This window comes from Danio rerio, chromosome 10 (genome assembly GCF_049306965.1).
Source record: "Danio rerio strain Tuebingen ecotype United States chromosome 10, GRCz12tu, whole genome shotgun sequence".
Taxonomy (NCBI): Eukaryota; Metazoa; Chordata; class Actinopteri; order Cypriniformes; family Danionidae; genus Danio; species Danio rerio.
The window spans coordinates 27,467,314-27,495,166 of NC_133185.1; the positions used below are offsets into that span (position 1 = coordinate 27,467,314).

General features: G+C 35.6%; 1 protein-coding gene across 1 annotated transcript in view; it reads left to right on the forward strand.

Moving 5' to 3' along the window:
• Positions 1-27,853, forward strand: part of efnb3a (ephrin-B3a) — a 73,842-nt gene that overhangs the window by 34,979 nt on the left and 11,010 nt on the right. The window lies entirely within an intron of this gene.

Genomic DNA, 27,853 nt, shown 5'->3' on the forward strand with positions numbered 1-27,853 from the left:
CACTGGATTGTCGGTTACAAGGGTCACTATGTCAAATTATACGATTTTTATCTTGAAAAAAATTTTACTTGTCGTGGGTAACAAATGTGCCCGACTACACCTTCCTTCATGATCAATCATCTGGTGACATCTACGATGAGTGTTATTTCCCAAAGCAGTCACAGATGTTGCTATGACAATATTTTTTAACTTAATTTCAATATTTTTTTAAATCTTTTTTTGTCAATCTTAACAAACACTGATGCTTGCTGACAAGTGGGCTACATTATTTAAGGGCATTCATTATGGCATTGATAGGATCATATGTATATTTCTACTTTTAATATTAAAATATTTTCTTTTAATCTAAACGTATATTTCTCAGCCATGGGTTGCTTATTAAACACTACTTCACCTGAACTTGCCATGAGTGAGACAGGGAAAATGAAAGCATATCAGCAGCATGAAAAAATCAAATGCTCAAGACATAATCTTTAAAATACAATGACATGTAAAAAAAAATTGCAAATATATGACAGAGGTTTGTGATACAACAATTACAGTGAAGCAATTATTAAGTCCTTATTTTTCATGGAGTAAAACAAATCATTCTCCGTAGTGGACGGGCACAAACAAAAATATAATTTGTATATTTTTTGGGGGAAAAATAGCTTTTTGAAATGAAATTCATTTGGTATCATTTTAATCTTAAATTTAAATGTATTTTTGTTGGTCAGTTATCACAAGAAAAACAAGAATAATAAATTAATCTAAGGTAAAGTACTTCAAAACAAGTCCGCTATAAATGCTTCATAGCCAAAGCAAAAAATGGCTTTGTTAAATAAAATAAAATCTAGCCTGAATACAATTTAAATTAAATATTCACAGTTTCAGAGAAACTTATATTAAACTTTGCATTTTTAATGACAAAATTATCCATTGCCGGTGAGATTCAATTTAATTAGTTTAATCAAGTAATTTTAAATCGCAAGACAGGCTTTACAATGTATTGGTAGTACTGAAGTGTTACCAGACTATCTTGGAAAGTTGTAACTCATTTGGAAGGCTGAGATAACTCAGAAACTCATTGTGAGAATGAAGATGTCTGCATATTTGTGCCAGTCTATCAAATCAAATTCCTTTAACTGCTTACTCTAAAATATTAAAGTGTTTTTAGTTTGCATAACCAGTGATTGATCTTATCCACCTGAGACCCACCCATAAGTAAATCTGTAGGCTATTTTTTTTGATTACCTGACCCACGCATTACCGGCAGCACCTGCGTATATAACAGATAAACTATGTGCTCTTATTGTCCACTGTTACTCATGTGACGGAACTTGTGGTGAAGATCAAGGAAAAAATTAAACATGCTAGACTTTCTGCAATAGTGTCATGAAGCTTCGCAGAGATGGTATTGGTTGTTGTGAACTATGCCTCATTACACAAAAAGAAATGATTAAATCTTCTATTGAATGATGACCATTTGTCATTTACAACTCCCCACGACACCCTACGAAATCATGCCGAAATCATGACAAAAAAGTGTAATCTATGTCATCCAGGATTTTAGATTACCCTGCTAATGTTTTTTCGGAGCAGGTTTTATTCTGGGTTAGAGATGGCAAATCCAAAGTAGCTCAATCATTTGTGAGTAATGTGACATAAATATCTGATGCAATAAAGCCTCTCCCAGCCAAAATTGAAGCCATTTACACATTTTTGGGTTGCTAATAATGTACTTGTATAATAAAAATAATAACTATATACTCAGGGCTTAATTTGTGCTGGATCCGGATCTAGTACCTCTGAAATCTGATCCGGCGCCTCATTTTACCAATCCCCCTCCTCACAAACACCCCTGCACCCCACCCTGCCCTGCTCTTCGATTTCTTTTGCGACTCCTCAAGCCTCTTCGATGTCTTTTACAACTTCCCAACCCTCTTCACTTTCATTTGCGAAAATCAACCACCCCGTCCCCCATTCACTTTCCTCCACAATTTACAAATTAAGCATTGGCTATATAGTAAAATGTTTAAATAGTTTATAATTGTCAAATAATATAATTAATGGCTTTAAAATAAAATTTACGTTTAAACACAAACACACACACACACACACACACACACACACACACACACACACACACACACACACACACACACACACACACACATATATATATATATATATATATATATATATATATATATATATATATATATATATATATATATATATATATATATATATGTGTGTGTGTGTGTGTGTGTGTGTGTGTGAGCTGTTTTTTGAACCTATTATGAGTAATGAAGCCAATTATGACATGGGGATGGTTGGGAGGCCATGATGGACAGAGGCCAGTGGGCAAATTTCGCCAGGATGCTGGGGTTAAACCCCTACTCTTTTTCGAAGGCCGTCCTGGTATTTTTACTACAACACAGAGTCAGGACCACGTCTCATCCAAAAGATGGCGCTCACTGAGCAGTATAGAGTCCCCATCAATATACTGGGGTGTTAGGACCCACACAGACTGTTGGTTGAGCATCCCCTGTTGGCCTCACTAACAAAACTTCCAGCAGCAACCCAGATTTCCCATTTGGTCTCTCATCTAGGTACTGACCTTATGCAGCCCTGCTTAGTTTCAGTTGGACCTATAAAGTATAGGTCCTCCCTTGTTTAAAAAAAACAGTCAATAGTGTTTTGTTTCATCACAGCTCTGCCAGTGAGAGTGGTTGAGCTCAAGTGCATTAAAAGTAAAGCAAATGAGAAGAGTCTTGAAGGGGGTGGGGCATGTCAGATACTAGAGAGCATTTGATTGGTTATGATGTAATGAGAAACTATGTGAGGTATTGTGAATACAAATAACATCCATTTGGGTGAAAGTGACACACTACAAGCTTTAGATGTATATAAGGATTTTATATCTTTTAATGCGAGTTTTGGAGCACACTAGCATATGAATATCTTAAAAAACATATAATACTGATACTGATTAATACATTTCAATTGCATTCTCAAACTTCTGCTACATCAACAGTGTTTATTTTGCCTTATAAATGTATTTAAATGTATTGTATTTCTGATAATGAGATCTTTTAGTCTTTAACAAAGAAGTGATATACGCTGACTCTCTCACAATAAATGATTAATAAGATTATCTCTGGAAGTGGCTAAAAGTGGACAAGCATTCATTTACACTTCTATTTACCATCATCAACTTGATGAACAAATATACTCTCACCTCGTGAACCATTCAAAGCAACTCAAATAAACATGTGAGCTTTATAAAACTGTGGCCAGGGTGTTTATTTCATCAAATGAAGATTTGATTTGATCGTACGTTTTTAAACTTTCCACATGGCTAACTATAATGCTCACAATGACACACACACACGCAGTAGGATGAATAAAGACTCTTTTGATGGATGGACGTATGAGCAGAGGGAGGGAGATTACGGTGTGAGGGATTGTGGGAATTCTCTTCACCAGCTGTTCACGGGAGACTGAGAGAGGAAAGATGAAGGGATTGAGCGATGGATAGGGAGAGAGAAGGGCACGGGGGAAAGAGAAAGGAGGATTCGGGTTGTTTTGTGGGTGAAGGCTCGGAGGAGAAGAAATGGAATTATTATTGAACAAACTCAAAACACAACTAGAGAATCAGGCCTGTATTAAATAAATTGATGCTCAAAATCACAATTAGAGTTAAAATGTAATGTGTTGAAGGCTATTATGCATGTCAAGACCAAGGTTATAGTTTTGTATTTTTCATTAGTTTTAGTTTCTATTTCGTTTTGACTTTTTGTTTTCAAATTCAGTTAGTTTTCGTAAGTTTTTAGAGGGAGATATACTAGTTTTTATTAGTTTCTATATTTTAAAATTATTACGTTTTAGTTTAGTTTTTATTAGTTTCAGTATTAGTTTTAGTTTTTTTTTTTCTAAATGAGGATATTTTTTAGGTGCAAGATTAAAAATCAACAAAATAAATGTTGTATAATAAAAACTCAGTCATACATTTTTAGAAACATGTATTCAGAGAACACATGAACACTATCATCTACCACTACCATCAACCCATCCTCAAACTCAAATACAACAGCCCACAAGATATCAGCCTTAAGTACAATATGTGTGCAAGGCTGCTTCCGAGGTTAGATACACAGTAGTGATGGGAAGTTCAGATCTTTAACGCAGATGTTAGGACTCAACATTATGTAGTTAGCAATATTAATTTCAGTCTGTTAAAACATCATGATCTGAAAAATGTATTACAGTAAAGTTTTGCAACCCAACTGAATCATGATTCACTTATTTAAATTCCATTATGATTTTCTGTTATAATATAAACTTGTGTTTTTAACTAGATCCTCTCATTTCAGCCCTCGGTTTAGCCGCGCTGCAGTTGTGCAAGTTTAGTTTACTCAGAGCAGGCTGTCATGTACTGTTTGTGTTTGATTCATTAAGTCACTTATGCACATCTCATCTCAAATTTGATCTCAGTTGCTGTTCTAATAACTGAATAAGAGTATTGAATTTTTTAGAGTCAGAGGTGGGTATTAGGCTTGTTAAAAAGTAAGTAGTTTGTGTATACGTGCTTACTGGAGAAGCGAATCGTTTCAAATGATTCAGTTCGATTTGGTGAACTCAACCGGTTCATTTAGAAGATCCGGTTTAAACGATTAGTTCGCGATACAGAAATAAAACCCATTATTGGGCACAAATGTGTAAAAGTAATAGTTTTAAGTGTCTGTATTTAATGCTGTCTCCGCAGCGCAAAGTAGATTTACTTCTAAAAGACTTACAGTGAGATTATGTATTAAATACATTTATAAAGACGAAAATGAAGGAGGTTTTTCTATAATTTTAGTTTCAGTTAATTTTGTATGTACACAATACAGTTTCAGTTAGTTCTTTTTTTTCAGTAAACAACAATTATTTTCCATTTTAGTTTTCGTTTTTTCGTTCGTTTTTGTTAACTATAATAACCTTGGTCAAGACATGACTTTGATCAGAAGTAAAGTAAAAATTGTACATGATTAAAAACATTCATTCACATATGAAACGTGATTCCATCTGATTCACATTTCCTGAATTTGAGTTAATACTATAATAACTACAATATGCTACATACATTTTCATTCATTCATTCATTTATTTTCCTATGACTTAGTCCCTGATTATCAGGGGTCACCACAGCGAAATGAACCACCTTAATTATTTTATTAGAATAAAAAAGATAAGAGGCTACTATAATCTAGTTTTTATTTAACCATACTAAAATAAATTGTATTGAACTGTATATATTGTATTTACAATTCATAACTGATCAACTGTAATAAATATTAAGGTATACTTATGTTTTTGCTACAGTAATCTGTGGTGTGTAGTAGTATAATCTAACTAGTTGTAGAAAACATAGAGTATTGTGTAATTTGTTATTATTGTATATGATTTCATCTGATTCAGGTCGATTCTCAAATTTCAAATATTTATTTCCTCAATGTGTGTTAATATTATAATAGCTATGCTACGTGACTTTATTAGAATAAAAAAGATGGTATGTGGCTGGAGCAGCCATAGAACTATTAAACAAGATCACAGAATCTAGTTATAAAAACAGAATTTGGCAAATTTTGGTATTAAAATTTGATCAAATCACTTAATTAAATCATCATATGAATAATATTTGTGAATATTAAACCACTAGAGAATATTTAAAAAAGAGATCTGCATGCTCTGTATCTATGTTAAATGAAAAGCATATAATGATGATTGTACTAAAACCAAATATATATAAATGGCTCTATCTATAAGCTTAATCGTAGTCAAATAGAAGGGTAATTATACTAAATGGCAAACTTGAAAATCCATTTTTAATCAAACACTGGTTTTAGGTATTGATTTGAATCAAACGTGACCCACATGAAAAAATATTATAGTAATATACAGTAAATCAACACTGTAAAATGTAATAAGTTGACTTTGAGATTGCCTTAAAATTTCTAAGTAGTGTATTAATTTTAAGTGAGCATAACTTAAAACAGTTTGTATTTACAACTTCTTAATGAAGTAAACATTAGGATTGTTTTATAATCAGTTGTGTTATCTTTCTTATTAGTGTTCACATTACCAGGAAAATATTAGGAAACCGATTGTCTTAAAATAATCAAGTAAGCTGAACTAAATCATTTAAGTTCAAAATCAAAAACCATACTTACTCCCAGGGCCATTTATTTAACGAAGTTAATATTTAGCTGCACCATGTTTGTGTTTCGTAACATCTAATATTTACGAGGTGGGTCCCAACGCTCAACCCCCAACCAGGAAAACCAGGACATACACACATACACTATGGACAATTTAGCTTACCCAATTCACCTATAGCGCATGTCTGGATTGTGGGGGAAAACGGAGCACCAGGAGGAAGCACACAAGAACACAGGGAGAACATGCAAACTCCACACAGAAATGTCAACTGACCCAGCTGGGGCTCGAATCAGCGACCTTCTTGCTGTGAGTGCTGCCTCTAATTTTTGGTTATTGTAATTATTACAATAAGTTGTCGAATTATCACAGCAACTACAGAATGACCACAACTGAATAATTTATTTACTATACGTTGCTATTTTTCATGTGGGGAGCTACCAAAAGATTCCCACCCCTATAACTATGTAATAAAAAAATCAGTTAGAAGATATTTTCATATTAAATTTATTCTTGTGATGGCAAAGCAGCCTTTACTCCAGCCTTGAGTGTTACATTAAATGCTCAACCTTTTATCAGATGAATTAAATCCTTAATATCTGGTGTAAACAGAGCCTGTGTTATTGTGTGACTGGGTTATTTCAGAGTCACACCTGTTTGTTAATGTATTCAATCCCAAACCCTGACAAAAATATGTAATAAAGTATGAAAGCAACCATTCACATATTCTGCTAGGAATGACTGCGTAATGAGATTAAGCTTGTTTTCTCGTAAAAATACCAAAAAATGTAGACCTAAAATAAAACAAATTTACTTCACAAGCAACACTGTGTAATTTAATTGAGACTTGTTTTCATATAAAATGTACTGCCCTGGCAGATGTTTTTCAGTTGTTTATACTTATGCTAGTTTCTACAAAGCTTGAAACTCTGATTTTTCATACCTCCTTACTTCAAAATAATGACCGGAACATTTATTTAAAAGCCATCATATCCAGACTTCGTGCAATACTCGTTTTGCAAGCATTTTGAACTTTTTCAGACTGTTCTGTTGTGTTGGCTTGAAACAGAGGTTTGCAGTGCTCTGTCTGTGTGTTGTCAGGTTCTATTTCCACATCTCATCCACCTCATTCCTTCCAGACCATTGACACACTTCTGAGAGGTGCTATTAGTCAACCTATTAAGATCGTTATCTCAGAGGAAACGAGACGGCTCTTCTCTAAAATTCAGTGCCTTTGTGTTTGTATTTGTGGATCCAATTCATTTGAATTTCCTTCTTTATTGATCGTGATGGGATGGGATTTTCAAATAAATCAGCTAAATTAGTTCCAGGTCTTGACCATAGTCCATATCACTGCTGAATGATTTCAGTGATTTCACAGCTTTCGAGTCAAGAGTCAAGCTTAAGAGACAAAAGTCAAATCAAAACCAAAAACAGGCTCTAGAAGAGATGAAAACTAGTCCTGCAAACAGAAACTCTTTGAGCTTGACAAATATTTTAAAAAAACAAAATATGAATTACTTTTGGTGCATTAACCATTATACAACAATTATAGATTTTGGTTGTATGATTATAAGCTGAGAATATGGTCATGGTTTCATGGTTATCACAATTATTATACATTTGTTAATTTAAAAACACTACTAGTTTAGATAATCACATGAAAACTCCTCATATTTTAAAGTGTTATTTATTGCTGCTCAGTAACCAAATTATACAGCACAAAATAATAATAAAAAACAAACAATAGTCCATTTTTCTTTAGACTTAAAAATAAGTGAAAAAAGTTTTTGGCATTTAAACATAAGTAATAATTTTATATAATAATAATAATAAATAATAATAATAAATGACAGAACAGTGAATAAATAAATTTTAAAAATTAGAATAAAAGAAGTATCTGTTTAATGAGGCGGCGCAGTGGCGCAGTAGGTAGTGCTGTTGGCTCAAAGCAAGAAGGTCGCTGGTTCGAGCCTCGGCTGTGTCAGTTGATGTTTCTGTGTGGAGTTTGCATGTTCTCCCTGCGTTCGTGTGGGTTTCATCCAGGTGCTCCGGTTTCCCCCACAGTGTATTGGGTAGGCTAAATTGTCTGTAGTGTACGAGTGTAAATGAGTGTGTGTGGATGTTTCGCAGAGATGGGTTGAGGCTGGAAGGGCATCCGCTGCGTAATAAGCCGAAAAGAAAATGAATAAATGAAGGAATTTGTCTAATGTAAATCTAAGCATCATATTATGTATTAAGTCTACATATTTCCCTTTTAAAGAAAACAATGTAGTCAAAGGCTGCTGAACCTCCGTCTGAAAGACACTTTTGATCAACAATATTATGAACTTATTTTCATTTTGTTTTGTTTTTTCTACTGAGTAGAAATGTGTATAGTCACTCCCAATTTGTGCAAAAGAAAAGAAATAACAAACTTGCACACGCAAAAGACGCAACATGTGAACGGCCCTTAGTTAATAGCCTCAGTCATAGTTAAACCAGTATGTGTGGGTATTAGCCTCGGTGTACGAGCCTGAAACTTTAAGCTAGCGCACAGTTGGGATCACTTTGTTTAGTTTCAGCAGTTTGTTCCATGCAGAAACGCAGTGTTGAGAAGCCTTTACGATTGATTAATAGTGATGAATTAAAATGCAGTTAATAGTGAAATCGATCATCGCTGCATCCCTAGTTACCATAATATAAGCTCAATAATTGACTCCGTTCTATTGAAACATAAGAAATCAAATCACACTAGAGGTGGTTTGGGTGTGCATTATTTGCTAATCATTTCATGTAATCTGAAATAACGGGACATTCTGTTGTGAAGTAAACTCAATCTGAAATAAAATAAAATGAAGTGTTCAATATATTCCTTCAGGATTTTATAATAACTGGTGAATCAAAGTAGTTAATCGATTCCAACTGAGAGCTTGTGCAATAAAATCTTATCAGATCTTCATTGATATTTAATCAAGAGTTTTGATATGTTATGATATGATACTACCTTAACTCATTTCATATCCAAGAACACATAAATTATGTTCTTGGAGCCACCAATCAGACTGAAATCCAAAACTGAATGCTTTTTCTAAAAGTTTATATTTTTCTGAAGGAATATGTTGGCTTGCAAGGTTTCCGAAGACCAGCTATGAAGTGCGCAAGTCGAATGAACAATTGCTATTTTACCTAATTTTTGATTTACAAATCATAAACAAACATTTTAAATTCCCAGCAGGCTTAGTTTGATCAATTATTACTGAGTACAAGCTACATTAGACCAACCAGACGCAGAGCAGGCCAAACCTCAATAGAAGCAGACTTGCGAAAGGCCAAAAGTGGCTTTGAAGAATCCACAGAGTTCAGTAACTGAGAATAAAACATAAAGTCAATCATATCAAGAGTTCTGGCCTACACGGGTTGGTGGTGGTACAAAAGAAGCCATTACTCAGAAAGAACCATGTGGGGAGAAAAAGAAAGCATAATGCAGACCTAGAAAAGATTTTATGGTGAGATGAGACCAGGTTGAGCTTTTGAACAGAATTCAAAGGTGCAGATCTCACGCTGCCCACACCTTAAAAACACCATACCTGCAGTGAAGTGCGATTGTGTAGCTTCATGCTGTGGGCCATTTTTGACCAGCAGGGACTGGGCATCTTGTTAAAATGGACTGAAGACTGTATTGTGCCAGAAAACAGCGAAACACTGCGGGTGAACCTGAGTCGGTGCTGAAAAACTGGAGCTTGCATGCGATCTTTGGATGGAGAGCAGATGCAAATAAAGATCTCCCTGTTGTTTCCTTTTAAAATGATTTTGGAATGGACAATGTAGCATTAAAATAACTAGATTTGCATTTTCAGTCAAAAAAAAAAAAAGAGATTTGAACAGCATAAATCTAGATTTACATCCGAGCCTTGGCACAATGATATTTAGCTTGCTTATTTCTAAATGCATCTTAGATCAATAAAACAGATGTGTGGCAGTGTTCTCAACATCAAGATGGTAAATGCAGAATTTGGGCTTGCATCACTACAAATTATTTTATATACGTCACTACAAAGAATTTGTTTTGTTCATTAATTCACAATAGCAACTTTTAAAAACACAGATGCTGTTATCATCTCTGTAAACTTAGTCTGATTCAGACTTTTTACAAAGTAACATTGCCGACTACTGGCCTGGCGTGCATAATACAGTTTACCCTTCGCATTCGCATTAGTCATACCGCAAGATATGCAATGTTGACCCTGAATTATAGTTGACCATGAGCTACAGAATTGTATTAAAATATACATATGTATATTGTGGTTGTATAATGTCCATATATTGCACATTAAGTTGATGCTTTATCATCACAAAAACACTAACTACTTAAATTTGCAAGAGATTTGCATAAAGGTTACATAAAAATAAATCCCAAATAGCAAATTAAAGATTTGCACAAATGTAGACAGCACCCTCTAGTGGACTTGTCATCTGAAATGTGCAACAAAACGTACCCAGAGCAACTCATTTTACTTGTTTTCATGCTGTATTTAGATGGCATTTATATAATATATGCAACAACAAAATTGTTATTCTTACGTAGAATAGTTGAAAACTCCTTACTCCACTTACCCCACTGGCAGATTGATGTACTTGTTTTAAGGAAAACCTCTTCATTTTGGCATATTTCTTCTGAAGTTAAAAGCAAAACTTAAATTTGCTTTAATGCACTGCGGTTATTCAATTTCTGTACCTACTGTTAGATTCCCCAGAAAAGCATCATAAAGAGCTATTCAAACCATTGTGTGAAACTTTATTCACATCACAATATTTATTGCAGAAAATAAAATAATGCAATAAATAGTTTTCCAATATCATGCAGCTCTATTACTTAGAGTATGTTTTCTACATTAATATACCCAATGAGTACTGTGGAGTTTGGTTAAACCCAATCATTAGTGTTTTCAAATGCAAACGTAATAGTAAAGTATACTGCAGCCATGTTGTTTTATCTTGATTTTACATTGATGTTAACTGTTTTGAGAAATCTTGCTTTACCAGTCTCAAACCCAAGCACTCTGTATCATGAGTCCAACACTGTACAAGCATACAAAGAAAAGTTGTCCATACGGAGAAAGATAGACACAAACAAAGTCCCTTTAAGCCAAGTTATTTTACTCAGCGGCCATTTTTGAAACGCCACTTGGGCAATATGCTCGGGCATTCTATCTGAATGGGATAACGTCAAATACTCCAAAACTGTTTGCCAAGCTTATGATCACATTACAGATTTGGAATCACCAGTAAAATTAAACATAATCTGTCTCATAAGTTTCGTTTCTAAACTTTAAAATCAAACAAAATCTGCATTTATTCAGGTTGCCTGAGCTAATACGCATACACACTCAAAATGAATAAGGTCACGACACCAACCTCCTTTATGGCTGTGTTACACATTATCATCCTTTGAATAATGATCATCTGATCACACTGGTCTTCTAAAGTAATTCACAACTTGGTCTTGATGGTAAATCTCCTCCTGAAATGACAGCGACTTTTTGTTTGTGTCTGTGGGTGTTTGGGTAATTGCTGTCATGTGATGTTTGTTTGATAGGATGAAATGTACCGGACCCCGGATTAATAAAGGGACTAAGTCAAAAAGAAGGAAGTTTGCATATTGCAGATTTACTTTAAAATAATCTCAGAGGCTTGTGAGGATGCACGTTATTCAGAGCTGAAGTGCTTAATGTACATGTTCAAAATGTAAACACACACAAACACAGTCACAGGTCAATTTATCATGCACATAGAAAAGGTTTCAAGGTTTGCCCTTGAATAGCTTCATATTTCTCACTTTATGCTGCTCAAATTAACTTGGATGACTTAAAAAAAACAGAATAAATTATCAGCATAATAACTTTTCTCCTAATGACATTACAGGCTTTCCTCCAGTTTATAATGTTTAAATAAATCTACACAAATCATCAAGTTCTAAAGGAAACATCAACCTTGAAAAAAGGTTTCGCCATAGGGATGATGCTTTCATTAATTATGAATACACTCTCAGAAGCACGTTTTCTGACAGTTGCTGATGAATGAGGATTACTGCTGTCTAAAATATGCATATTTCATGAGGTTAATGTATAGCACTTTAGCGCACATCAAGCTGTGGGCAGATCCATGGAGATCCGCTGCGGTTCCTCATTTCAGCACCGAGTTCATAGAGTTTCTCTGTGGTCTTTAACTGTTCCCCTGCGTCTCCACCTCCACGCTGCAGGCTGCGGGCTGACTCAGATGTCAGAGCGCGTTATTTCAGCAGGCTGATTCTCAATAATGTGTCTTTATCTGGCCTCTTTGTGGCACAGGGGTTTGGTGGTGGGGCCACACTGGGATTCGGATGAAGGAGGAGGCATTTTGGGGCAATAATGAGCTCTAGTTTTGTTAATGTAGGACCCTATGATTTCTGCCATGCATAAAACCCGGATGGAATCCAGTTGTAAAAATGGGATTTGCTGGATGATTGAATCGAAAGTAGGACTGTACGCCTGATTAAATTGGGATGTTGACCAGTGTGTTATGGAGGACTAAACCTGCAAAAATATAAAGGCTACTTTAGGCTAGTTTAAGCTATAAAATCTGCGATTTGTCACCATCGTCTATCACTCAGAGGAGCTGATTTTTCTATTCTTTGGCTCTCAACCAATATTGAGTTGAATCTACGTAACAGCTGCCTTCATTTTCATGTTTCAGACTGAAAAATAAAAACAAGTCCAAGCAAAATTAAATGAGTATAGAAATAATTAAATAAATGCAGTTAACTAATTAATTTGATTGTATTTATTATTTGAATTTAATTTTACTGCAATGACTGTTTTATTAAGGCACAAATTACTTTAGTTTTCTTTTCTTTTTTATAAGTATTTATTATTTATTTTTTCAGGGTTGGTCCTCAATTGTGTATGGGCAACTTACACTGCAAAAGAGGTTATTGAAATATGAACAGTGAGATATGCTGTAGTTTAATCAACATACACATATATATGGAGAGTAGCTGTTGCCAAACGTTTTAAAACAAAAGTATGCAATTGGATTGTGTCATACAGTTTCACCACAATGAGATGATATTATGGATCTGATATTGACTGCTTTGCTTGTTAATTGGCTGAAATGGTCAATCTGTGTGGTTTAATTAATCAGAGTTCACTTTTGTTTAAAGAATTTTGGCTACAATCATTTTCCATACAAGCATACGCCAAGCTTATGTTGTTTTTTTAATGTCGCTTTTGTCCTGCTAAACATGGACATTACGATATGAATTTAACCGTCGTTGGAAATGTAAAACTGAATTCTAAAATAAAAAATAAAATACATGCATTCAGAATTGGAAAATCAAGTGAAACATTAAAAAAATATATATATTTTTTTTTATCAGATTTATCTGAAATATGTAGTTTGCTATTAAATTTTTAGCAATACCTCATTTGAATTTTAATGTATTATCTATTACTAAAGTGCTTTGGTGACAAAACTCTTATTTTAAGGAATATAACTGTTTAATGAAACCAATTTGTTTAAAAAACAATCACTTTAGGACACTTTTACTCTCTCTCCACACCACATATTCTCATCTCCAACATCTCCACATATTTAACACTGCTGAATGTGCAGTTTGTATGTGCTGTGTGGTTTTGTCTCAGAGTGTGTGTTTGTGTAAATGTAATATTCATGTAAGGTATGTGGTGTGTGTGTTTTTTTTTTTTTTTTTTTTTTTTTTTGCAGGGGTTATCTGATTGACAGGTGTGCTTGCTCCTAAAAGTAGCTTAAAAAATTGCGGCAGTAGGTCTGTTTCCCTGCTTCCTCTCCTTGTCCTCGTCTCTCCATCTTCTCCAAACATTACTGACATGAACATGGCCTAGAAAAACCTTTAGCATCTCACTCTTGTTTAGCTTAGATTGTTCCTCGGAGTCATTCCTTGCTCTCGCTCCACTTCTCTCTACCTCAGTGAATCTTACGAAACCTGTCAAAAGCATGTCCAGGTCGTGTGCGGCCACCCTAGAATAACAACAATAGAAATACTAAATTATGTTTTTGCATTAAGAATGAATGCAGAATCTTTTTTTTTAAATACATACATTAATTAACTTTTATTGCTTTTTTAAAAATTATTGATGCTTTAAAATGTATTATTGTCAAAGAACATATACACTAACTGGCCACTTTATTAGGTACAGCTGTCCAACTGCTCGTTAACGCAAATGTCTAATCAGCCAATCACATGGCAGCAACTTAATGCATTTAGGCATGTAGACATGGTCAGGTTCAAACCCGAGCACCAGAAGGGGAAGTGAATTTGCTACTAGCAAGGTGTACCTAATAAAATGGCCGGTAAGTGTATTTGAACAATCCTTTGGTAAAAAGCTAAATTAATTCAATATGGAGAATTTTTTTTAAATATATATTTTTATTTTTGATAGACATATCCTACTTGTTATTAGAGTGAAATGTGACCTAGACTGTCTCTCTTTCTGTCTGTCTTTTTTTTTTTTTATACATTCGTCTCTCCTAAATGAGTCTGTGGCCCTTCACCTTCCTCATCCTCTGTCCTTCACTCCCTCATGCTGCTCTATTTTTTACTCCTCATCTTTCTCCATCTATTATCTGTGCCCGTTTTACATCATTAAATCTTAATGTTGCCCTTGTGGAAATGTCCATTAAAAGCAGCACCAAAAGTACAAAACACAGGGATTCACTTGAATATTTGACTAGTTCCTGCAGTTATTAAACCATACTTACATGACCCTTATAAGAGTCCGCTGGGCAGTTAAAACGGCTAAAATGGCATCGGATAAAGCGATAATTCACCCAAAAATGAAAATCTACTTGACAATTACTCGACCTCAAGTGGGTCCAAACCTGTATGAGTTTCTTTGTTTTACTGTTAAACACAAAAGAAGAAATTTTGAAGAATGTTTAAAACTGATAGCCATTTACTTCTGTAGTAGGGTTGGAAAGAAATACCAGGGAAGTCAATGGCTACAAGTTTTCCACATTCTAAAAAATATCTTGTTTAGTATTCAGAAAAAGAAAGAACAGCAAATAGCTTCAGGGGTGAGTAAATAATGACAGACTGTTCTATTTTGGGTGAACTACCACTGTAACTAGGAAGGAGTTATGTCTTTTTTCATTAGTTGTGACTGGATTTATGACTCTAGCTGTGAATTTACGACCTTGTTAAAGTAGTAGTTTGGTATTTTTGTGATTTGTAGAAGAGTCTGAGTTATGTCTCTGTCACTGTTTCGGTCTTGTGCACCACAGGAGTCACGTTTTTGTGTGTGTGTGTATGTTTCTACCCTGAGCTGCTAGAGTGGTTAATCATTACAGTAAGCGAACTCAGTGTGCGTGTGTGTGCGCGTGTGTGTGTGTCTGGAGATGTCAGGCAGGATTAGCTGTTAATACCTGTCAATTGCTCACCAAAGATGACATTTAAGATTACAGCAGTGCGATTTCTGCCCTGCTTCTATAAGGATTGGTCCTCCTGTCACTCACTGTGTGTGTCAGCCAGTCACATGCAGCCTTCAAGACCAGTCGAAATTATTGTATTTGAGAGTTGGACGTCATCACAATGTCTTGAAGACCAGTGAATATGCTTGGAATTTTCTTTAAGCATTGAATTTCAGACTTAATTAAATAATCAGATAAAAATTGGTATTGGTCAAAATCAAACACCCCATGGAATTTGCTTGACTAGTGTGCTTTCTTTTTTTAAGAAGGTATGAAGGACTTAAATAGCAAATACAGATTTATCAGATGTATATTTTATTATATAGTAATATATTAATGTTATATTCTAATACTATACAATAATATATATATATATATATATATATATATATATATATATATATATATATATATATATATATATATATATATATATATATGCTATATTATTATTTATATTAGTGTTGCCACTGATAAAAAAAATGTTCAACCATGACCTTCTATAATATACCAATATATACCAAGTATAAATTAACAAAATATGAATGCAAAACTCTTTTATTTATTCATCACAATGAGTAAAGCTGGGATTTAACCTATATGTGCTGTTGGGGATGTTTTATCCACTCTGGGGTGATTTTGAGTCTTAATTTGGCCTCAACCTTCTCTGTGTTTCAGCAAATGGATCGAATTTTGGTTACAAATCTTATTTTGACACATATTTTGAGAAAATGCTTTGAAAATCTTCACTCTGGGCAAATTTACTACCATTCCGTTGTTTTGGTGGCTGTTTTTGCCCCATTGACTTCCATTATATTGACATTTTTTATGCAAAGCCATCACACTATAATATGATGCAGTCTTCATTGTTGCTGGTTTTCTCTGGTTTTATTGTTGATCATTAGTTGCAGTGCAAAAAAACTTTTAATATAAATGGAGTATAGTGTGTTGACGTTTGTGAGAGGGTGAGAGACTTCTGCTGCACTTACCTTGATATGTTTGAGAAACTAAAAAATAATTAGCTCAGCTCTCAGAACATAGTAAACATAGTAAGTGGATTTATGCACGCACACTATAATTTGCTGTTTTACTCCATAGAACTCCATATATGTTAGACATTTTTTTGCACTGGCTTACCTAAAGTGTTAATGCTGCAAACTGATGATCAACAGTAAAAATAAAAGGTTTTACCTCTTCCCAACAGGGAAAAACACCAACAATCAAGAATGCATGATTATTTGATGTCATTGCTTTGCAATAAAAACATGTGATTATAATGGAAGTCAATGGGGCAAAAACAGCCACGAACATAACAAAAGGGTAGTCAGTTTGAACAGTACACAAGGGTTAAGTAAATTTGAGAAAATGAGCTATAAGCTATAGTGCCTATAAGAAAATAGCAAAAACACAGAACATGCCCATTTTCATTATCAGCCATCATCACAATATCCACCATCAAATTCCAGTGAACTGGAAGTATTATTATTTGCCTGGGTAAGGTTGTGCAGCACGGAAAGGACTTTAGTATAAACAGCCAAAAAGTGTTAGTGCTTTTAGTGTATGTATGGTTTAACCCGTTCTTGTTTTTTTTTTTTTTTTTTAATAAATTTTGACTAAATTGTAGTATGAAAGAGTGGTGAATCATGATTTGTTCATAAGAAAATGTTAATTGCAGATTTCACACTCAAATTTGTACACACGCATACTTTAGTAAAACATCCCAGTGTTGTTTTGGAGCCTGTCGACTTACATTGAAGAATTATAAGCTGCTTTTTCCACATAAATCATCTGCTTTTGTGTTCCGCAGAGGAAGGGAAGGTTTGGAACAACATGAGGGTGCACAAATGATGACAGAATCTGAACAATCCCTTTAAGCCATCCGTCCAATCGCTACACAGCTCATTGGAGCAAAAGACCAACTGTTCCTCATAAACACGCTCACTTAGTACATCACATCTGTGTAGCGGCAGATGAAAGAGACATGTTTAACCACAATCCACTGCTTGACAAGACTTTATGTGTTACAGATCACAGCAACAAGCCTGAAAACCAGAACATCTGAACTCTTTTGCAAAGTTCATTGCCTTCCCACAGTCAAAAGGATTTGCTTTAGGTCCAATGAGGTTTCAATTTCTCAAAGAAAATAGTTTGTTTATATTTTCCAGCTTCGGTTCATGCTTAAGAAAGCTGATTGATGAACAAGTAGTGTCTTATTGTACTTGCCTTTCATTTTGGAATATAGTCGAATATATTACATCACTTAATTAATATTCATAAGCCAAGCTAATAAGGTTCATAATGAGATTCCTTTACTTTTCAGATCATTTCCTATGCCCTTGTGTTCCATCAAGGTACACTGAGTTGCATTTAGAGTGTGTTCACACTTCGCATGCTTCATTGAATTGAAAATCACCCCTGGTATGATTGCTCTGTTCATGAAAACCTTTTTACATGAAATCTTGTGTTGTTTGGCAGAAAAATGAACGTAGCACAGACCAAAGACGTCATATCATCTTATAACTAATCTTTTATTTTTGTGTGTTGATACTTGGCCCTCTCTGAGTGGCTTTCTGACATAAACACAACCTCTCGTGTCAGTCACTGTTGTGCCCCTGTAGACCAGTGGAGTGAGCTTTACTCTCATAGCTTGTAATAGCTGGCCTGTTACATGCATTCTCATCCGGGTCAAGGCACCATTATAACCCCTATAGTTCTACTTGCCTTATTCTGTGCAGTTTTTGCACAGCTGGATGTGTTTTTAACAAGGACACTTAAGACAACAGCTCCAACGCCAGTTACTAGTCTAACTCTGGAAGCCAGATTAGTGAGGTTTATTTACATCCTTCTGTTGGCACGTGGCAAATAAATCATGCCATCTGCGCACAAATAGACGTGTGAACGTTTTAAGTTTACTTGCTTCATTTGCACCTCAAATTTTCTTCATTCTCACGTCAAATTCACTTCACAATAGATGTAGATCCGCGTCATGGTCTTGGCTTCTGTTTTCTGGTGACTCTAACTTCATTGCTAAATGGCTAGCATGAATTCTATTGAAAGAATAGCTGTGTTTATGTGCTTTAGGAAGGCTGAATAACAGCATTTATTTATTCGAAGCCATGTCTAGTCCACTAGAGTGTTTCAGAGGAGCACCCAGCTCTGTGAGTTCATCAAATCCCTCCGAAACTATACCTACATGATGGAGGCTTTCATACCTACATCAGTGAGCCGAGCCTAGTTTGTGGAGCTGTTGTCTGGTGTCAGCAGGAGGATTTGCCCTCGGAACATTAACAACAGGCGCTACGTCATAATCATGCCCCTACAAAAAGCAAGCTCCTGTTTAACATGGCGCCAATATCCGCAAAAATTCAAATTTTCCAACTCAAGCGATTCAGCATTGTGCGACAGGATGTCTATTCGCATCTTTGCATTGACTTAACATTTAAATCACTCGCAATTGACACTTCATCCACGCTTTATTTGCGTGTATCGCGCCACAGGATGTCTATTCGCTTCTTTGCATTGACTTAACATGTAAATCACTCACGCTTGACGCTTCATCCGTGCTTTATTTGCGTGTATTGTGCCACGGGATGTCTATTCGTTTCTTTGCATTGACTTAACATGTAAATCACTCGTGATTGATGCTTTATCGCGCTTCATTTGTGTTTTGCGATGCATTATGTCTATTTGCGTTTTTGCATTTACTTAGCATGTAAATCACTTGAGCTTGATGCTTGATTCATCCCCGTCTGGAGTGAACGCAGCATTATACTCACACTACTTAACCTCATTCCCATCAGGGTCACGGCACCAACACAACCTTTTAAGTTTTGCTTGCTCTGATCTGAGCTGGGTTTGAATAAACTCTTCCAGCATGGAAGAGGTGGGCATGCTAACAAGAAGCCTGAAGACTGCAACATCTGCTAACTGCTAGTCTGCCTCTTAATGCATGGACAGTAAGGTTTATTCACTCCCAGTTCCTTGATTTGACTACCCATTTCATAAGCTCGTTGTGTAGTCACAGCTGGTACAGATGCATAAACACACATAGCTTGTACAATTTGTCCAGTACAGAGCATTGTTTTGGGTGTTTAGTAAAAGCTGTCCAAGCTTTTATATTTATTTGTAATAGTGATAATGTTAAAACTGAATGCCTAAACGTTATGCATCCATGATTAAATGAATCAGAACTGCACTGTAAACGCATCCTTGAAAACATTTCTCATGGTGTCCTTGGACAAGCTGGCCCTGGCATGGTTTTATCGGAGATATTTGCTTTTAATGAAAGGCCTTTTCTGTAGGTTGGAATGTATTCACAGATAATCTCTCACACACGCAAAATGTGTCTCATATTGCGTGCTGCCCCCTTTAGGCCTGCCCTGGCACAGCTGCCAGATAATGAGGTCATGGAGGCCCTCTTGCCAGCAGGAACTTGAGCTTACTTAGGGAAAATTACTCTGGGTTTGTGCAGCCCAAACAGATTGTGCTAATTCCTAGTGGGCTGAAAAGGTTGACTTGGTCGCTGGCCTGATTTGTCGGGGGTTAAAACCATCTTTTCGAGCTGTTGTTGCTCCCATCATTGGTCATCATGGGTCAATCCCCCTTTCACAGGTGGGGGTTGTGTAGGGAGCAGGGGAATTTTGGGAGAGAGGCATAGCGGGTCAGCATGTGAGGTTTTTTTTTCGGAATGTTCTTTGACTGTTTTCTTTTTTCATGTCTACTCCAGACATGCTTTTATCTACATCATCGCAGATCATCATCTCAATTACTGAAGTCATCCGTTGTGCTCTCTCGTCTGTGATTTTTCGACTGCCGGGAGAACATGTAGACTGTAAAGTCTGAACTGCAGTGTGTGTCATGTCTGCTTTTCATCTTCTTTGTTAAACCCACGGCCTCTTGTCTTCCACAACCATCATCAGCACCTTCCAGACTACTGTTTTTCCACGCCTACACACCTCTCCGCTTATCCTCTTCCTCTTTCCTTGCTTAGCTGTTTGTAGGGATGTCAAAAGTAAGGGTTCTTCGCTAACAAGTCAATGATAAACTGCAGACTCAATGTTTTATTGACTCAGTGTGGCAGACAGCAGCTTTCAAATGCTTACACATATTTGTGTGTAATAAAAATAGGCTAAATAAAATAACAAATGTGTATATATGACAGTATATATGCAGTTGAAGTCAGAATTATTAGCTCTCCTGATTATTAGCAATCCTTTTCCTGCCCAATTTCTGTTTAATGGAAATAAGTTTTCTTTTTTTACTTATTTTTGAACATAATAGTTTTGACATCTAATTTCTAATTACTGATTTCCTTTATCTTTGCTATGATGACAGCACATAATATTTTACTAGATATTTTTCAAAATACAAGCATTCAGATTAAAGTGCAATATAAAGGCTTAATTTGAGTAATTATTCAAGTCATTGTATAACAGTGTTTCTTCTGCAGACAATCAAAAATACATTGCTTAAAGAGCCCCTATTGTGTGTTTTCGAAAATGAGCTTCCATGTTGTGTGTAACACAGATTAAAGTGAAGTGAAATATCCAGCTAAGGCTTAAATCTGAAAGTGGAGAGTTTTTAAAACTATTGATTCATCTAAAAAAAAGAGTCGACTCATAGTGGTTAGAATGAATCTTCATAACGAGTCTTTCGGCGTGACCTGACTACGAAACAGAATTGTTGTGGGCGCACACCCGGGAAAATTTAAACTTGCGCCCCGCCTACTAACACAGCCGCGAAGACAAACAGATCCTGAAGTCATGAGTCATGAAGAGGCTGTGCTTACCTGGATATTATTGGAAGTGTGAGGGGAAATAATTGATTTAGCAGTCTACACGCTTACAGTGGGCGATTCATTCGTTTGTTAAAGGAAGGATCAGAAAAGACTGGTGTATGAGACTTGTGAGAATGGGCAGACAATACACCAGGGGTGCGTGCAAAATAAGGCCAGTTTATTAGGCACAAAGGCAGCCTGCTTCACGGTGGTGAGCACTACAACCACCTGGCTGGGGATGGGATCTTTGGGCAAAGCAGAGTACAGGTAAGCCCTGAGAACATATAACAGTTCACGCAAGAGGTGCCACAGCAATAACTGCAAATAGAAATGATCTAAGTTACAGCTGAGAAGGGAGAAAAGCTCGGTTATGAAAATCACGTTCAGTAAATGATGTGCACGCTATTGGTTTCATTTTCTCTGCTAAGTGCGGTTCATACTACCCGTGCGGGGGGTTTTGACTGTCACGGGGTTATGGCGCGGGCCCGTCCGCCGGGGGCTTGACAAACTGTGCTGGGCATTTGTCTCACGCTGGGCATTTGTCTAGTGCTGAACGCTGTCGACCAATCGCAACAGGCTGTCATCGGTCCAATCAGCGCAGATTAGCTTTGCGCTAAGAAGGGGTTTAGGAACAGATGAATCGCTGAACGATTCATATGGGAGTCGCTGGGATAATTGGGTAAAAATAAATACATATTATAAGACCATGAAAGTGTTTTTTGACCTTGCATGCATATTAGACTGTTGTTGGAGATCCATATAACCGAAATATGACCCTTTTTCATGTATAATATGGGCTCTTTAAGGGGGCTAATAATATTGACCTAAAATGAGTTTCAAAATATTTAAACCTGCTTTTATTCTAGCTAAAATAAAACAAATAAGCCTAGAAGAAAAATATTACAAGAAACACTGTTAAAATTCCTTGCTCTGTTAAACATCATTTGGGAAATATTTATTGTTAAAAAATTCTCACGAGCGCTAATAATTTTGACTTCAATTGATAATCGTTTTGAATAATCGTGATTACAATTATGACCAAAATATTCGTGATTATGATTTTTCCCAAACTCGAGCAGCCCTAACTTGAATGCAGAAACAAAGCAGAGCGCACGCAAAATGATCCAGACCGTGATGGATATGGAGAGACTGCTCCTTCACATGCACACGCAGGCAGAGCAGTAGCAGTGTCTGCGCAGTGCGTAGGGACAGCAGAAGCAGTGCGCAGGCGTGTGCAGAGCGTACCTGTCATTCAAGTGTTTTCAGGTGCACTCGGTCAGAGGACAACTACCTGCGATATCATGTAATTTTGTTTTTGATTGCCAGCATGATTTAGGCCTATAGGCTAGTTATAATAATACAATGTAATTATAATGATATGTATAAATGATAGCAAAACTGATACTAAAATTGTTTTGAATTTGGTTTTGTAGTTCAAACCCTAACAAATATTTGTTACGTTTTTAATCATTTAAGTTTAATCGACTATATAAAAATCTGTCAAACTTATTGGTGGATTTTTGGGTTAAATAGCTACTTTTTACTGTAATAAGTGCCCATCCCCAGAAGTGGTAACCCATTGGTGCAATGTGCTATAAATAAATCTTTTCATAATTTGTAATTTATTTATTTATTTATTTTTTCATTTTAATATTAATTTATCCAATTGATATGCCTTGATTTTAGTACAGTCATAGCCATACATGCAATAGTACTAATAATTGTAATAATATATTCGCTGTTGCAGTTTTGCTCTATATCTGTTTTCGGTTTCGGTCAAGAATTTTCATTTCATAATTTTCCCAACTATCTATGAAGATTTTGGTGTTATGACAACCATGTTCACTCGGTTCCTCTTTCTGCTGATCCAGAACAGCTTTTACACCTTTACTGAATCTCTCCAGGGGCGAAAGAGAGAGTGAGGAAGGTGAAGTGCACAATGAGAGCCATTAGGTGATGGATCTTTTTTTGTTCTACACTTCCAGTGTGTTCACTAATGACTGCCGTGAGCAGTAAAAAGGTCATGGTTTTTGAGTCACTCTATGAGTGTGTGTTAGTAGTGCGTGTTTACATGTGACGAGGGGTGAATATGCGTTACATTTTGCATAATCTCTAAAGATTATTCTTTATTTAAGCCAGTTTGGTGAATGTAATATTTAGCTAAAAGGCGCTCTGGATGATATCCAAAGGTTGTTAATGTTTGCTCACATTCTTTTTCAAAACATTAATGCTTTAATTGCAGTTGAGCTCTATGGACAGCACCGGTTACATGTTGTTGATAACATCAGAAAAATGTCACAAAATAGTTCGCCTAAAGCAAATAATAAATGTGTTTATGTATGTAGATGTAGATGTATGTATATGCATAGTAATGTGATGATATTCGAAGAGCATGCATGAAGATGAAGATGCAAAAGGCTCTAAATCCTATCTGAAATTGTTTTTCTGTTTTGCTTTTGCAAGCTCCTGTGTTTATGATCAGTTATCATAGATGTCATAATAGATTATTTTTCGTTGACTTTAAAGTGAAAAAATGCTAATTAAAAAAACAAACTTCTAAAACTGACAGCACTTGAACTCTGTATATGTGTATGTGAATGTAAAAGTGTACCTACATTTGTTTTAATTTAATGTTGCATTAATTAAATAGAATACATGAAAAAAAGAGTTTTCTTTATTATTGTAGCAGTTTTTAATGTAGTAGTAAAACTTTGACATATGACTAACATTACTATCTAATAGGGATGCCACCGAAAAGTGCCATTTTTGGCCAAAAGAAGATTATCACCAAAACAACACGACCGAAACAGTATGTTGTGATGACACAAAATGAAACAGCAGACGTGTTGTCTGAAGCAGTGCGCAGGCAAAATAGTTTGCCTAAAAAAATGTGTATTTAATTAACTGACCCTAGGGCTAGGCAATATGGCAAAAATGCAATCTCGATTTTTATTTTCCATATTGAATGATAACAATATATATTTTGATATAAGTTTAGATTTAAAAGAGTACCCCTAACAATGACTGAAGCCACAAACATGCTTAACATTTCGGCCGATAAATTTCCAGAGGCTGAAAAATCGGTACCTCTCACTTTTAGATTTACATTGTTGCAAATTTCTGCAGTGTGATTGGCTCTTAGGTGAACATAGAGTAAAAGAAAGTTTAGAGCTTATCATTGTTATTAACATAAATTTTATCGCAATGCAATATAATATCATTTAGAGCAGCCCTAACTCACCCTCAGGCCATGAAAAATGTAGGTGACTTTTTTTTTTTTCTTCAAGGGACAATAAAGAATATTTTTAGCTGAAACTACAGTTATTGGTGATTCTAAAAATGCCAGTCAAAAACTACTAGCACTTTTGAAAGTGTAAGCTTAACGTTAACGATCCACAGATTACAAGGTAATGATAATGTGTTATTATAAATGTTATTTTCTTGCACAGAGAGATTGTTTAGCTTCATAACAATTCAATTCAGGTTTATTTATGTAGCACTTTTTACAATGTAGATTGTGTCAAAGCAGCTTAACAAAGTCCTAGTAAAGTCAACAATTCAGAGTTAAAGTTCAATTTAGTTTAGTTCAATATGGTTTCAATTTCACTGCTGAAAGCTTAAACACTGAAGAGCACACCTATTGATGCGCAGCTCCACAAGTTGGATCCGAGCAAGCCAGTGGTGACAGTGGCGAGAAAAAAAACATCCCCAATTGACGAAGTGAAGGGAAAATAAACCTGAAGAGAAACCAGGCTCTGTTGGGCACGACCATTATTCTTCTGGCCAAACTTCCTGTGTGGAGCTGCAGTCGAGGCGCCAGAGGCTTGAGAAGCTGGACGTCTATCGTGGAGAACTGCAGGTTTGAGTAGGACACTGGCAGGTGGTCAGGCTGGCACACAGGATCAGTGCGGTCACTTGTTTATCATTGTGGTCTTTTTAGGAATCAGTCTCATGCAGCACTCTATTCTTCCATGACCACCACAGCATCAGCTTGGGGTACGGATTGGTCCAGGGTTATGGATACCTTGATAACACTTCAATGTACCATCCGAAGCCACAGGTTTTCATTTTGTTTTGCCTGTATGGGTTTCTTCATTCTCTCAATGAACCGTTAGCAAATGCCTTGCATTTTACTAATCACCTATGACCTCGTTTTCAGCTAAACATCTTGGTTAATGTTCTTCTTAAAAGAAAATGTTACATATTGTATGACAAAATAAAATTGTGGGTGAGTTATACAATAAATATATAGATTTAAATAAATCGATCCAAAGTGACACTAAAGAGTTTTAAAAGAGTATAAATAATGTCTATGTAAAATAAATGCTGTAGCTTATTATCAGCTAATTTAAAATAATACGATTAATGTTTCTTAAGCACTAGATAAAGATTATGTGACCCTGAAAATTTAGCTTTTCCATCAAATGAACAGTTTGCATTTAAAAGTGTATTAACATAGAAAACTGTTGTTTTAAATTGCATAATATTTCACAATAGTTCACTGGATTATTCAAACTTTTCAATAAAGTATGTCAGGACACAACTCACATAGACAACAAGAATTTATATAAGCATTGTAACATCAAAATGAGCTTGACATTTCTGCTATTAAACTTTTCAAGTGCTTTAGACTTCCACTGTAAATGCATTGTTGTTAACATTTTTTTTTCGCACAGGAAGACTCTAAAGGACTTTCTATGACAGAAGGCATGTCACAGATGTTGTCGATAGAGTTTCATTTGTCCCAAATCCAAACCATCCCTCACAAATCCTAAATCTGTGGGAAAACATCATTGCCTGGCTAAATTAATCTTCAAATTCATTAACCAAGCGGCAAATTCATAGCCCACCTCAGCCTTGGTTCCTTTTTATCATAAAATACAACAGTTTCCCTCAAGCAGAAAAGCTATTGAATGTTTACTGGCACCACGGTTGGCATGTGCTTTTCAGCCGCCTGCCGTAATGTTTTCCTAAGAACGTAATAATCAGAAGATATTTCGGAAGGGAAGAGTCTTTGTACACAAGCGCCGCTGCAGATTAGCCACGGCGTGTCATTCAGACGTTTAATGAAATATTGAATGGTTCGAATGCAAAGTGTTTCAGCGATGGAGAATTCAATATCGCCTCATGAGTGGGCTTTATATTTGCCAAGGAAAATAAGTTTGAAGATGAAGCTCTTTGTACAGTTTGATTGTTTGAATGCAGTATTCAGTGCGTGGATGCTGAGTTATTCAGACATACATGGATGAAGTACTGAGTTTTTCAGAGAGGCGCCTGACCTATGAAATATTTAGTAATGTGAAGGCTGTAAGATGCGATGGCGAAGTGTTTCAGAGACTGCGTGTGTGTGTGTGTACGTGTGTGTTTGTGTTTTGAGGGATGATTGTATACATGGTTAAAAGGCAACATAGTTGAGTCTCTGTTATTCCTGAGAGACAGTTTCCTATATACAAAGCAGCCTGGAGACAAGCAAGAACTAAATAGACAAGAAGCAATGCTAGAAAGAACCCAAGCAAGCTGGCATACAGCATTACTTTAGTCAGAATGGAAAACTCCAAAAACTAGAACTTAGACTTAGAAATAAACCACACACATACTGATACATATTTTTACATTTAAAAACAATATTTAATTTCATAAATAATCTTTCCTTTTTCTAAGAATTGTTTATTTGATTTATCAGCATTTCATGCTGTGAATTCAGTTAACATTTTTAAATAATTGACTGCAATATTTTTTACATATATTTTGTGTGGCAAAACCAACTAAATTAAAGTGTTATTAATTTGAACTTCATTAACCTGAATGTAAACAGTTCTGTACAAAAGTTGCTACGACATTTATTACATGGGCATTTCTCTTTTGAATGGATGCTGAGTGAAAGCAGTGCTCAACCTTCAGAAATTGTCTACCTCAGAAGGTCAGAGTAAATATTACATGAGCTGTTTGTTTTCTGTTCAGTTTATCAGGTTTGTGGATTTTGCAACCCTTTCAGAAAAATAATCAGATTTCATTTCATAAATACAGACATCAAGTAAATATCTAATCTAGAAATGTTTAAAAAAGGTTGAGATCCATGAATGCACCAACCCCCCCCCTCCCCAAATTATTGCAATGAGTCCTATTTATTTTATTTTGTAAAAATTATGCAAATTTAGTATGATCATTTAGTACTTTATATTAGGAATGCATCAAAATGAATCTGGGCTGAAACCAAAAATGCTTTGTATTAAATGATGAATTATACTGATTTTAAAATACAGAAACACAGGGGCACCGCTGGGGGGAGAAAGTTAAGACACTTCTAAGGACCCATGCACTTTGAGGCCCCAACAAAAACATTTTGTCATAGCGCCCATAGCAGCCATTGGTTCCATTATGACCATTTTTTTGACAGTAAAATTTTATTGAGAAAGAATGTGTGGAGAG